Source organism: Miniopterus schreibersii, assembly GCF_964146895.1.
Source record: "Miniopterus schreibersii genome assembly, chromosome: 7".
In the NCBI taxonomy this organism is placed as follows: Eukaryota; Metazoa; Chordata; class Mammalia; order Chiroptera; family Miniopteridae; genus Miniopterus; species Miniopterus schreibersii.
The window spans coordinates 42,471,493-42,484,321 of NC_138108.1; positions in this window are offsets into that span (position 1 = coordinate 42,471,493).

Here is a 12,829-nt window from a genome sequence, read left to right on the forward strand (position 1 = left end):
AATGCGCCAAGGAGGAACCTGTGGGAGGGCAGGGGCTTGGCCCTACCTAGCAAGGACACTACTTGTAGTTTGTGCTTTAAAGAGGGCAGACAGACACCTCCCGAACCTCGGACTTCCATAGACAGTGTGATGAAAATGGATCTGAAAAGTGTCTACCTGCCCAAAACAATCTGGACCGAAGCCCCTACCTTAACGAAGTGAACCTCGCTCCCTGCCCTCTCTCCCAACATTATTATCACCCATGCCCCACTGGACAAGAAAAGTGCCTGTGTCATCTACGGCTATTAAAGAAAATGGGGCTCTAGCTGTTAGGACTCCTAACATTTGGAAACGTCTGGGTCTAGCCCTCTCCTGCAGCTCATCTCCCCAGGCCAGTCTTAGTGCCATTTTGACAGTCCTTAGAATGCCTAGAAAGTGCGTGGGCTGGTTTTCAAGGGGAGAGACAGCTTTTAGGCCAGGAAAGTAGGAGTGCAAAGCCCTGGTAGTGGGCAGGGTTAAGGGCTAAGAGTAAGAGGCTGTGGACTCCCCCTCCCCACCCCTGCTCCGTGTCATTACTTTTCCCTTGGTGAGGAGAGAGGGAGAATGGAGCAGAAGGACCCTTCCCCGCAGTACAGGGCTTTCTGTGGTCTGGGCCAGCCTAGCTCTCCACTCCAATCCTTTACCACCACCTGACTGGCCCTGATGTCCACGGCTGTAAACTTCTCTTCCAGCTCCTGACCACTCCCTACCACCTTCCTGTTCCTAAGTTTGTCTGACCCCATCTCCACCCAGAAACCTTATCTCGAGTCTGCCAGTGCCCCCATTTTACACCCCCACCTCTCCATCCAATGCATGTCTACATCACGTATCAAAATGTGACATAACCATCTGTTCCTGTGGCTCTCTCCACCTCCCAGACTGCCCCTCAAGAGTATTAAATGTCTAATTTATCATTCTATTCTCCTCAGCATATAGTAGTTACTCAGTAAATGTTTGCTGGGAGATGAATGGGACTGAGTGTGTGCGTTGGGGTCCTGGCAGGAAACGGATGGTGCATTTCAACTGGGCAATTCAATAATGAACAGGACCTAGTATTTACAACATTGTGAGCAGGATGTGGGAAACCACAAGGATTTTGCAGTGCCCAGGCCTGAAGGGGAGAGAGCTACTAAAATCCAGAAAGATAGAACTTTGTAGAGAGGGCAGTGTGCCTGGGGCTATGGCCTTGAGTTGAGGAATGCAGCTAGCCTGCAGGGACCCCACAGAGAGGGAGAATGGAAGGTGGGGATAGTCCAGTCTTACTCTCCTCCCCTCCAATCTCCTGCCCAGTCCGAATGGCTTAATTTAATCAGGAGCCAGAGGGCAGTTGATGTCGTCCAATAGGTCAGCCTCCTGGGGTACACAGCAGAGGGGAGAAAGGTTAAGAGTAGATCTATAGGAATCAAACGAAATTCACTGAATCTTCTAGTTTGATTTTTTTGTGGACATTTTTGATTCCTGTGTGCTGCAAATATTTTGTTTAATTTTATGCTGTTTCTCTTCTTTTGGAACACTTAGCTAGCAATTTTTTATTTTTTTTTAAAAGAATAGTTTATCGGTTTTTAGAGAGAGGAGGGGAGAGGAAGAGAGAGATGGAAACATCAACTGGATGGAGCCTGCAACCCAGGCATGTGCCCTGACCAGGAACTGAACTGGTGACCTCCTGGTGCACAGGGCAAGGCCCAACCAACTGAGCCACCCTGCCCGGGCCTTAGCTAGTCGTTTTTAACAGCAGTGTCATTGCACCCCACTCTATTCTCTACCGGTATCTAGCCCTTGGTTAATTTCTTCATTCCCTTCACCCAGCACCTTCACTCCACTCGTGAATTGGTTTTGTTCTGCAGCAGCAGCCAGTGACACTCTCTGGGCTTCCAGGCCTCATTCAGTGAAAGCAGGGCCAGACGGCACGCACCGTGTTCAGTCACCTTGAAATGACAGGCTAACCTGTAACTTCAACTTTTAAGTTGTCCTTTTAGGACCCAACTTTGGCGAAACTTGTCACTTGGAACAGGAAAAATTTCACTCAATGTTACTGTAATGCTAACAACTTTTTAAAAGAGTTGTTTGACTAAAAAGTTTCCCTCAGGAGATGGTTAAACAGTCGGTTTCCAAAGTACTTAGATAGACCAGGAAAGCTGTCAGCAAGGCTATCTGAGGGAGTCCCGTGACGGGCGTATAGGCAGGATGGGGGACGGGTGGGGCACTGGACAGCACAGCCTTCCCAAAAACCTGATTCTGGAAACACGTACCTGTCGACACAGAGTTTTGTGGTCCCCGATACAGACATTGAATGCAGAGTGAGGAGCTAAGGCGTGGAGCGGTGGGAAAACAAGCCCATATCCCACCTGTCGTGAGATTTGGAACCAGGTGCCCTATATGCCACCTACCTATTAAACTTCCGCGCAACCATGTTGCATTTCTTTAGGAAGCTGTACATAGTGGCTTGCTCTGTGGGATAAATGGGCCATTTTCTAAAACTTTCAGGTGTTGACTGTGTCGGTTGCCCCTCCGTTCTCCACCTTTTTTGCCTTCCGTTGTGCCCTGGTTCCTTGCCCGCTGGCTTCCAGTTGGCTTTGGCCAGTGGGTGATGCTGGAAGGAGATCAGGGAGCAGGAAGGAAGAGAGGTGACTTCTGCCTCCCACTGGGCCTCTTTGCCAGGACAAGGTTTTTGCACTGGTTGCGTCCCTTTTGCTACAACTTTTGAGTGTCCCTTCTTTCACAGCTACAGCGCTCCCTGGGCCTAGTAACACCATGCGCCCTTGCCCATGGCCTAGGTGAGGTATTGGCCGCCTGCTCTTGCCTGTCCCGGGTCTTCACCCTTCCTTGTTGGGTTCTCTTAAGTCTGTTTGCAACTCTGTAAACAGTCCCTTTATTAAATTCTCTTCAGTTACATCCTTTGTGCAGACCAGGTGTTTCCTGTAGGTCCCTGACAGAGACAAGTGGAAAAGTAGTCTTGCCTAATGCTGTTTGCATGGCCCCACCTAACTGTCTGTGCCTTCTGAGGACACGTTAGGAAAGGAGGAGTATATGAAGCGAGGAAATCACAAGCAGGAGGAATAATTTCACACATCTTCCTGTCCTCCCTTCCACTAGACAGATCTGGGAATCAGAAAGCTGTCCCGGATGACTAAAATAAAAGGATTCACAGCTGACACTGTGACTCATGACATAAGCCAAGCCCAGGCAGTGGCCCAAGGCTCCTTAGCAAAGTAAAGCGAGGGTTCCAGTTATGAAATGAGCACAGTCAAACCGATGTTAATGGGAGGAATATACATTCCTCATGTGAGGCTAGACTGCGTTGTCTTCAGGGACAAAACCCAACGCCTGCTTTGCTGAGGCGTTTCTGCTCTGAGGGAACCGGTGAGGAGAGGAGCCCCAGCCCTGGCTTGTGGAGACCGGCCGAGGAAGCAGCCTGCACCACCTCCCGAACTCGGGGCTCTCAGGGTCCATCCACCCCAAGAGGGCAAGGCTGAAGTAAGGCAAGTTGGCATTCGTACCTGGCCGCGGCCCTGGGATGTCCAGTTTGGAAGGAGGCAGAAGGAACTCTTTTCCTGAGGGAGCAAAAGAGCACACAGACTGGAAAGCAGACATAAGGAGAAAGGGATTCTGGGGAGGACATGGGGCGTGAGAAGGGCACCCCTCTGGAGAGGTGGCCGAACAAAACGCCTAACTCAGTGGAGCCTCTTTCCCATGCTACACACAGGGGTGAGAATAGGTCAGACCAAGGCATCACTCCTGTTCCTTCCATACCATGGTGCTTTGTACCATCTACCTGACCCTTCACTTAATTTTTAAATTGCTGCCTGGCCGGGCGTGGCTCAGTGGTTGAGCATCGACCTAGGATCAAGGCGATCGGGGTTCGATTCCCGGTCAGGGCACATGCCCGGGTTGCGGGCTTGATCAACGACTCTCTCATCATTGATGTTTCTGTCTCTCTCTCTCCCTCTCCTTTCCTCTCTCTGAAATCAATAAAGACATATTTAAAAAATAATAATAATAATCGCCCAGCCGGGCGTGGCTCAGCGGTTGAGCATCGACCTAGGATCCAGGCGATCGAGGTTCGATTCCTGGTCAAGGCACATGCCCGCGTTGCGGGCTCGATCAATGACTCTCTCATCATTGATGTTTCTGTCTTTCTCCGTTCCTCTCTCTGAAATCAATAAAGATATATATTTAATATAATAATAATAATTTTTAAATTGCTTCCCTCATCATCTTGCTTGAGTTGGGTTTGGGGGTAACTGGTGAGGCAGGAAGCACTCAGGAAAGGAATTGGCAACCCTTCCTAATCATCTTGTATCTCTCCAATCATCTGGCAAGACAGAATGACAATGACCCCATGCCTCTCCTACCTCCTCAGCCCACACTAGGTGTAGTCCAGTCCAGGCAAAGGGCCTGGTCTTTATCCAGGTGATAGAGAAACAGGATTAAGTTCTGTGACTCCCCAGTTCTCACCTACCACTCTTAACCCGCAGGCTAGCAGGAAATGCCAGGTGAGGAGAAAAAGAATGGGCTTTGGTCACACCTACGTACCTTTTATCTTAGAGCCCTGTAGGCCCCATGCAAACGTATACACCTTTGTGAAAAGCTGACATTAGTGGAGCCATTTTTAAAAAGAGCTGGAGCAGCCAAACCAGAACTGCTTGCAGGTCTTGCTCCTTGAACCTTTGGAATGCTTGTGCTGGGCAAAATAACCTTTGGGCTGTGCCAAACCAATGCTGTCTTCCAAACAAGTTTGTAAAACTAACAGGAAAGCAGACATTGTGGACACAGGACTGATAACTCTGCACACTCTTTCTGAAGATAAAGTCCATTGTCAGCCAAGTACAGCTAAAGAGTAACTCAGCTTGTTAACACCAATAGAAATTCCTTTCTCCTGTTTGTGTAATTATTTCCCCCCCCTTTCCTTCACACTGTAATTGGGATACAATTTGGGTTTCTGCCTCCTGAATCTGTGCCCCCGAACTGCAATTCTGTGATCTCAAGTAAACGTTTGTTGCCTCCCACTTTGGCTTTTTATTGTTAGGTTAACATCCTAGATTAAAATACAAGCTCCTTCAAGGTGAGGATTTGGTCTGTCTTATTTGCTGCTGTTCTCCCAGGGTCTATGCTCTTAAAATGCGCTGGAATTTGCTTTGAGCAGGTGTAGGATGACACACAGACACAAAAATGCTTGCCATGAAGGAAGAAGTTATTTTTCAGTGTTCACAGTCCCCTAGAAAGGAGGCATGTCTCACCACGCACTGCCTCGCAGGGAAGGTCCGAAGCCAGATGATCAGGGAGGGAGGGGGGAACTGCAGGCAGGAGCCTTTACTGTAGTTTTTGAGGGAAGAAATGGGAGATGCAGGGTAAACAGGCAGAACAAGCTTATAATTGGATATTTTGAATAATTCCAGTAGGCTCTGGGTTATAGGGGTGGTCCCCATTGCCTGGTACCTGGTCCTGTAGTGACTGGGGCAGGAGATGGTGTCCCAGACTGTAGAGGTCTCATAAAAGGAGACAGGTGGGGGCAATGGACTGGGACTTGCTTGGTCTGCCTATCAAAGGCGTTCTGGCAGGCAAATTGTTATCTCTAGGAATTAGTTGACTCTAAACGGGGCGGTTTCCCCAGTCCACAGGTGCCAAAATACCAGGGCATCAAGAATATGGAGATAAAAGAAAATATAGTTACTACAGCCTTGAACAATTATTGACAGAGGGAAGACCTTTAAAAACATATTTGTGGACTGACTAACAGACTGACTAGAAGTTAAACTGGAGAGCCTAAGATAAAGTTAGAGAATTAGCAAGGGAAAGAATGCTCTGGAACACTTTTTCATAACCAAGTTTTCTTCTACACAAACCAGATTTTATACATAGTCTGGACTATTTGGATGGGACATTATCGTATGTGAAGAACTGGGCTATACTGTAATTAATGAGCAGTCAAAAGCATCATTTATCTTTGGAGAAATTTTATTGGATGCTTCTTTGGCTTTTTAATAACAGGAATAAGTGCTCTAATTACAGTCCTCCCTGTCACTGATGCATCTTTTTAAAGGACGTTCACAGGCAGAGTGTCTCAGAAATATATTTCCAAAATTTGGGTTCATGGATCTCAAGATTTTATTGAAATATGAAGGAATCATGCATGTCCATAAAAAGAACTCCAAAAGTAGCCCAGAGAGGCTCTCTTAATTTGCCAAATATTAAATTTTACTGCAAACAGCTTACAGAGACCTCACTGGATCTCAGGAAGTATTGGTTGTAATTTCTATTAGCAGGTAAAAGCTCTTTTTAAAGAAAACACCAAATGGTATAAGTCCAAATTTTACTTTTGTTCCAAAATAATTTGGCTTGGCTTCTGTTATTTATATGTTGCCTCCAAGCCTAGATGCTTGAGGTTTTGTTAGGGGCAGAAATAGAATAGTAGGGACTAGGGGTAGCTATAAGAACTATTAATCATGCTCTGCTAACCGTGATTGTTCTGTTCTGAAAGAGAGCACATTCTAACCTGGCTGAGCGTTGTACACCCTGGGACATGGAAGTTAACCTCAGAATGCAGTCTATTCTCCTTTTCCAAGAACTGCCTATCATCATGGAAAGATTAACAATCTTGTTCCCAAAACAATGGGGGTCCCCAAAGCAACCACCCTTTGTGACCCCCAGCTGCATTGCCTGTAACCTGCACCCATTATACCTTGCCTGCTTACCCAGCCTGTATCCCTACTTTCCCAAGTAATCTTTGTCCTTCTGCCCAATATAAGCAGCTGGCTTATGGGAGGAGAGGGGGGAGCAGATTTTCTGTGGACAGATCCTGCTGCTTTCCCATACTGTCCGCATTATTAGAATAAACACTCATGTACGATTCAACCCTGCCTCTTCTTAATTGGCTCAAGTAGTGACAGGCAGCCTGGACCCATTCGTTGTCCTATTTCAATTTCAGTCAACAGGCATCGGTTTGGAGTAAGGGAATGCACATTGTCCTAGGCCTTCAACCTGCTACTAGCTTGCTATGTAATTGGACAATATATCGGGGCCAAAAGGTTGGCTACAGTTTGGTGATCTGTGACAGGATGGCTTCACACTAGATCAGGGTTCTTAACCTGGTGTCTATGGATAGAATCTGAAATGGAAGAAAATTGCACCTTTATTTTTATTAGCTTAGAACTGAAATTTAGCTGTTTCTTTCATTATAAATGCAAGCTCCACTAGTATGGCAGTGGCTATGACTTCGTCACCAGTACAAATCACTGATATTTTCAGTTGTTGTGGATATCTCAACTTACTGTTTATGCTCAATGGAATTGGTTTCCTTTGTAATCCTTTTTTTTTTTTTTCTTTTCATTTTATGCATTTAAAAACAAAAGAGCACACAGACTGGGAAGCAGACACAAGGAGAAGAGGATTCTGGGGAGGACATGGGGAGTGAGGAGAGCACCTTAACAGCCTTATTAGTCTGTGTGTGTCCCCCCCTTATGAAATATTAGTCTGTTAAAGGAGCCAATACACACCAAGGCTGATAATCCCTGAGCTAAATTATCTCTAAGGCTTTTCCCCTGCCTTTAAATCTATACTTTGTACAATTGAACCCAGAAACTCAAGGGAAGGAAGGCATCAACTAAGTCAAACTCACATCTTACAAAGTCACCATCCTACCATGATAGGAAGGTAAAAAACAACACTTGAAGAATTTGATATGTCTTTTGGAAAATCAACTTTGGGAAACCTTAAGTCTTCTTAATCCAAAGCTATTGTTAAATACTGAGTTGTCCTGAGCATCGCACTTCCTTGAGACTAAAAAGCCTGCCTCCTGATTGCTTAATCTTCATTTACTGATGGTCTGGTAGAGGTGATCTAAAGCACAGCCAGGCCAGGCAAGAGTGTCAAACAGATCCTGTTTGTGGTGAGTTTCCCATTGCCCTCTTTTTTTATACCTTCCTCTATTACCTTGGCTCTTCTCCTTCCCAGCACCCATATTTTGTACAAGAACCCCCAACACTCAGACTACCACCTACCTTCATCAAGGTCCTAGATAGAGACTTAACCTTCCTTCCCCTTCTAACGATAAGTATTGATGGCCAATGGTCATACTAACCATGAAAATTATTAATACTTATGGGTCACTGAAGATGTGCCAGGAATATTCCTATAAACTCTCCACGCATTTATTAATCTAACAACTACCCCATTTTATAGACAGGGAGGAAACTGAGCCACACAGAAGGTAGACAGGTCGACTAAGGAAGGAATGGGATTGGGATTCAAAATCAAGTAGCTTGGCTCCAGAGTCCTTACTCATGATTTATTTAACAAATTCCCCATTTGTTGACATTGACATTTATGTTGTTTAGAGTTTCTCTCTACTAGAAAATTGTCTTCATGACTGTCTTTATATGAAGACTGTAGCAAGTTGACCAGATCTGTATGACCATGGCCTTCACACTATTGCCAATAAAGGGTATTACTCTTCTATATTTTAAAAACGTCTGCCAATCTGATGGACATCACATGATATCTCTTTATAATTTTCACTTTAGGATGCAACATTTTTCATGTATTATTAGTCACTTGTATTTTTTCTTTTGTGGTTGCTTATTTTTCTTTCCTCGACCCTTTCCTTATTTTGTGTAATATTTCTTTCCTAATAAATTCTTAACATGGTGCTTTGGAAAGATTTAACTAAAAATAATAAATGTTAGTTCTTCGCTGAGCATGAGAAGACTGAGATTTCACAGCGTCTGGCAATGTTTTAGTGTCAGGAGATCTAAGGGATTTTTGGGTTATTTTAAGCCATCAACAACATTCTCAGCACTTTTTTGAGTACATCTTGGTTTGAGCAGGGGAACTCTTTCTTTTCCTGTATTTTGTGTTTGGGATTATCAAGCTGCTCTTCTTATGATTGCAGTCCCACTGCAATCAGAAACCAGGAAAAATAATTCCCTACTAAGCACATTTCTCCTCTAAACTTTTCTTTTGGTGTTACCTTTTAGCACACGTTCTGATTACCATCGCCCATTTTACCTTAAGTTACTCTTTTCCACAGAACACCAAATTTGTACACCAGGAGGGTCTATTTTCCACATTTTCCAGAGATCACTGAGGAGAGGGATACCTACTTGTTTTTTAAGGTTCTCCCCTCTTGTTAGCCCCTACATCCAGTTAATGGGTCTATTCCACCCCTTTAGAAATCCATTCATTTCTCTCTATCTTTAGCCCTGCTACTTTGGTTCCAGCAACCCTCATATCAAGCCTAGATTAGCAAACAACCATCTAATTGGCTTTCTTGCTTCCATCTCCTCCAGGCGATGCATTTCCTGTACTATATCAAAAGATAATCCTAGACTTTTTTGCGGTGATCACGTTATAAGTTATATAAATGTCAAATCACTATGTTGTATACCTGAAACTAATATAATACTGTATGTCAACTCTAACTTAAAAAAAAATTAAGATAATGCAAAAATACGAAGCAGGGCACATTCCCCTGATTAAGTCTTTCAATGGCACCAGCTTTAAAGAAAACTTCCTCGGCATGGCATGCAAGGCTGTTCTGACCAAGTCCTTGCTTATCCCCCCAGCCTCATCTCTGTCCCCTCTCCTCCATCAACCTCGGCTGCCACTATCCTGAATTAATTATTGTGTTCCCCAAATGCCCTGTTCTCTCCTATCTAATTTTTAATGGGCATACAGTTTTCACATTTTATTGTACTTATTTAAATTTCAAGCATAAGTGTATGTTGACCTTATGTCCAGATTTTTGAAATGTAAAGATAGATGGATGGCTTTAAGGATGTGATATGTTAGACACTGTAGGATATATTAAACAATTAGAGAATCTAGGGTGTGGCAAAATTCTGTCTATACACATTTACACATTTAGTGGCACGAGTAAACTTTATAGGGACAGGAAAACAAATGTAAAACTTTGGGTTGTAATTGGAAGAAACACCTGTTCAGGACTGAACTGAAAGGTCCTTGGTTGCTGACAGAATAATCTCCCTTTGACTTCAGACTTTAGACAACTGAGCCTTTGTGAGTATACAAAACCCACTTCATTGTACAAAATCTCTATTATTCAGGAGAAGCAGTAGCAACAGGGTAGGTGAAGGAATTGGCTCTTGCCAATGTGGATTGTGCGGGTTGTCCAGTGTGAAGTGAGCAGGGCGGGCTGGAGGCTGGAAATCCAGCTGGATATTGCTGTTCAAGTCTAGAGGCAGAGTGGTTAGTGCATTCCTCAAAATTCCTTGTTTTGCAAACAAGTTCCTAGGATGCTTTCCTGAAACAGGGGCTCTTATCTTCTGACCTTTCTTTTGCACACACTGTGGCTGCAGATGACAGTTTGGTGGCCATATGAACCCCCTTCTGCTTGATGACTTATGCCAGCCTGATTAAATAGTTATAACCCAGAAAAGGCAACTGAAATTGACTCATGAGTCTTTTGCAGGTATAATCATGTTTATCGCCACTCTGAACAGACACAGTTCTCAGGTCTATAGTAAAATAATTAAGAAAATGACTGTGAAATGAATGATTAAATTGAGGGGTGTTTTTTTGTTTTGTTTTATTTTTGTCAACTAACAGTTAATCTGATACAGCAAAAAAATTATAAGAATAATGAAATAATGTTGGGGGGAAAAGAAGATGGAACAGATACTGCAGAGAGAGGAAGAAGTCTTAACCTCAGATCATACTCCTTGCTGTAAATATGCAGCGGCCCAACCCCGCTACGCTGGAAACAAAGACGTGACATTCCAGCTTCTCGAGGGTTTGGATGCCACTATGTTTACACTAATGGGAATGTGGGATACTTAAGTGGATTAAGATTTCAAAATCAAGCCTCTGTAGAAGAGACAGATTCTTTTCTTTTAAATCACTCTATTCCAGGTGGTTGCTTAATATATATTGAGGTGAGCATTTCTGAGTTAGATTTGTGGGTCACATTTTGGTCATTCAAGTGTATAAGTGTGAAAAGGGTCACTTCATTGCCATATAGTGATTATTTTCATTAAAAACCTTTCTGTGTGTATGCGGTGTATAATAAAAGGTAAGTAAGCTCTGTCTCCCCAGGGCACTTAGCGGCCACTGGGTAGCTCAGTGCTGCTGTGCGGGTACTGAGACTGGTGCGGGGACAGCTCCGGGCGGCAGCAGCCCAGTGGAAGGCTGCAGTGCCCAGACCGCGGCCTCCGAGCGTCTGGCGGGAGAGATTTGTGTACAAGTACCTGCGAGACACTGCCTGCGACCCCCCAGAATGTGGGAGAGCAGATAATGCCAGAGGGCCTACGCCCGCATGAAATGGGCATGAGCCAATGACAATGAGCTGTTACTCAAAGGGCCCATTGAGAAAGCCAGTGGATGTAGATGCTGTAAGAAAGAACCCTCAAATTATTGAGTACAGAGCTAATTCTTTTCATTTTTTGGTTTCCCCCATTCTTTCAAACATGTAGAACTCAAACTCATAATAAAGATAAAAAAGGTGCAAATGACTTTTGAATCCTATTTTTAACTTTTCAGTTTTTTTATTTACTTTTTTATATTGCGATGTAACTGACATATATTACTTTTAGGCGTAAAATATAATGATTTGATACACGTATATATTGGGAAATAATTACCACAATAAGCTTAGTTAACCTCCATCACCACACATAGTTACAAATTTCTTTTTTTTTTTAAATATACCTTTATTGATTTCAGAGAGAGGAAAGGAGAGGAGAGAAAGAGATAGAAACATCAATGATGAGAGAGTCACTGATCGGCTGCCTCCTGTAGGCCCCCAACTGGGGAGGGAGCCCGAAACCTGGGCATGTGCCCTGACCGGTAATCGAACTCTGAACCCCTGGATCCCAGGTCAATGCTCAACCGCTGAGCCACACCCAGCCGGGCACAAATTTCTATGTTGTTTTCAGATGTCTTTTGTATAAAGGCATGTAACTGGATTTTTAAAAGTCAATCTATGGAGAGATAGGTGAAGCAAATATTAATTGTAGAACCTGGGTGGTAGGTACATGGGTGTTTACTGCACAATTCTTTCAACTTTGCTGCATGTTTGAAATTTTTCATAATAAAATGTTAGAAAAAAGTCAATCTGATAGTCATTGTCTCTTAAAAGGTGAGCTAATCTATATTGTGTTGATATTTTGGGTTTGTTGCCACCATTTTATTTTGTGATTTCTGTTTACCATGTAGGGTTGAGAGAGGTCCCTTATGTAGATAAGCTCTTGAGACATTTAGAAGGTTCATTTCCTCCTGAATAAAACTTTACCTGTAATATTATTTTTATCAAAAAAGTGATTAAACAGGTGCATAGAATGTTTAAGTCTCTTGCCACTTTCAGAAACGACTTTTGGGCTGACAGCATGGGGCAAAAGCGACTCCTGCGTGTGGAAAGAAGAGGGCGTCAGGTGTTCTAGGCCCTTGCTATTCAGTGTGGCCCGTGGACCAGCTTAGCTTGTTAGAAATCCACACTTCAGGCTCCACGGCAGTGCACACTGAATCAGAATCTGCATTTTAACAATCTCTTAGGGGATTAGGAGAACATTAAACGTTGAGAAGCTTTATTCTAGGAGAAAATCACCTCCTCAAGGAGCCTCGCACCTGAAATCGCTTTCTAAAGACTACAGCCAGGTCACATTGACCCTTTCCGATGCTTAGCTAGTTCTGGGTACAGGGATCTGTGTTTTTCCAAGACTCTGTATCTCAAACCAGTGGCATTTCCTCAAGAACTCACCTTTAACTGAGTTTTAAATTCTGAATTTTTGTGAAAGATAGAAATATTTCCTTTATGGTCCATCTCCTTAGGCTAGAATCCTGCCTCTGAATTCCTAACCAC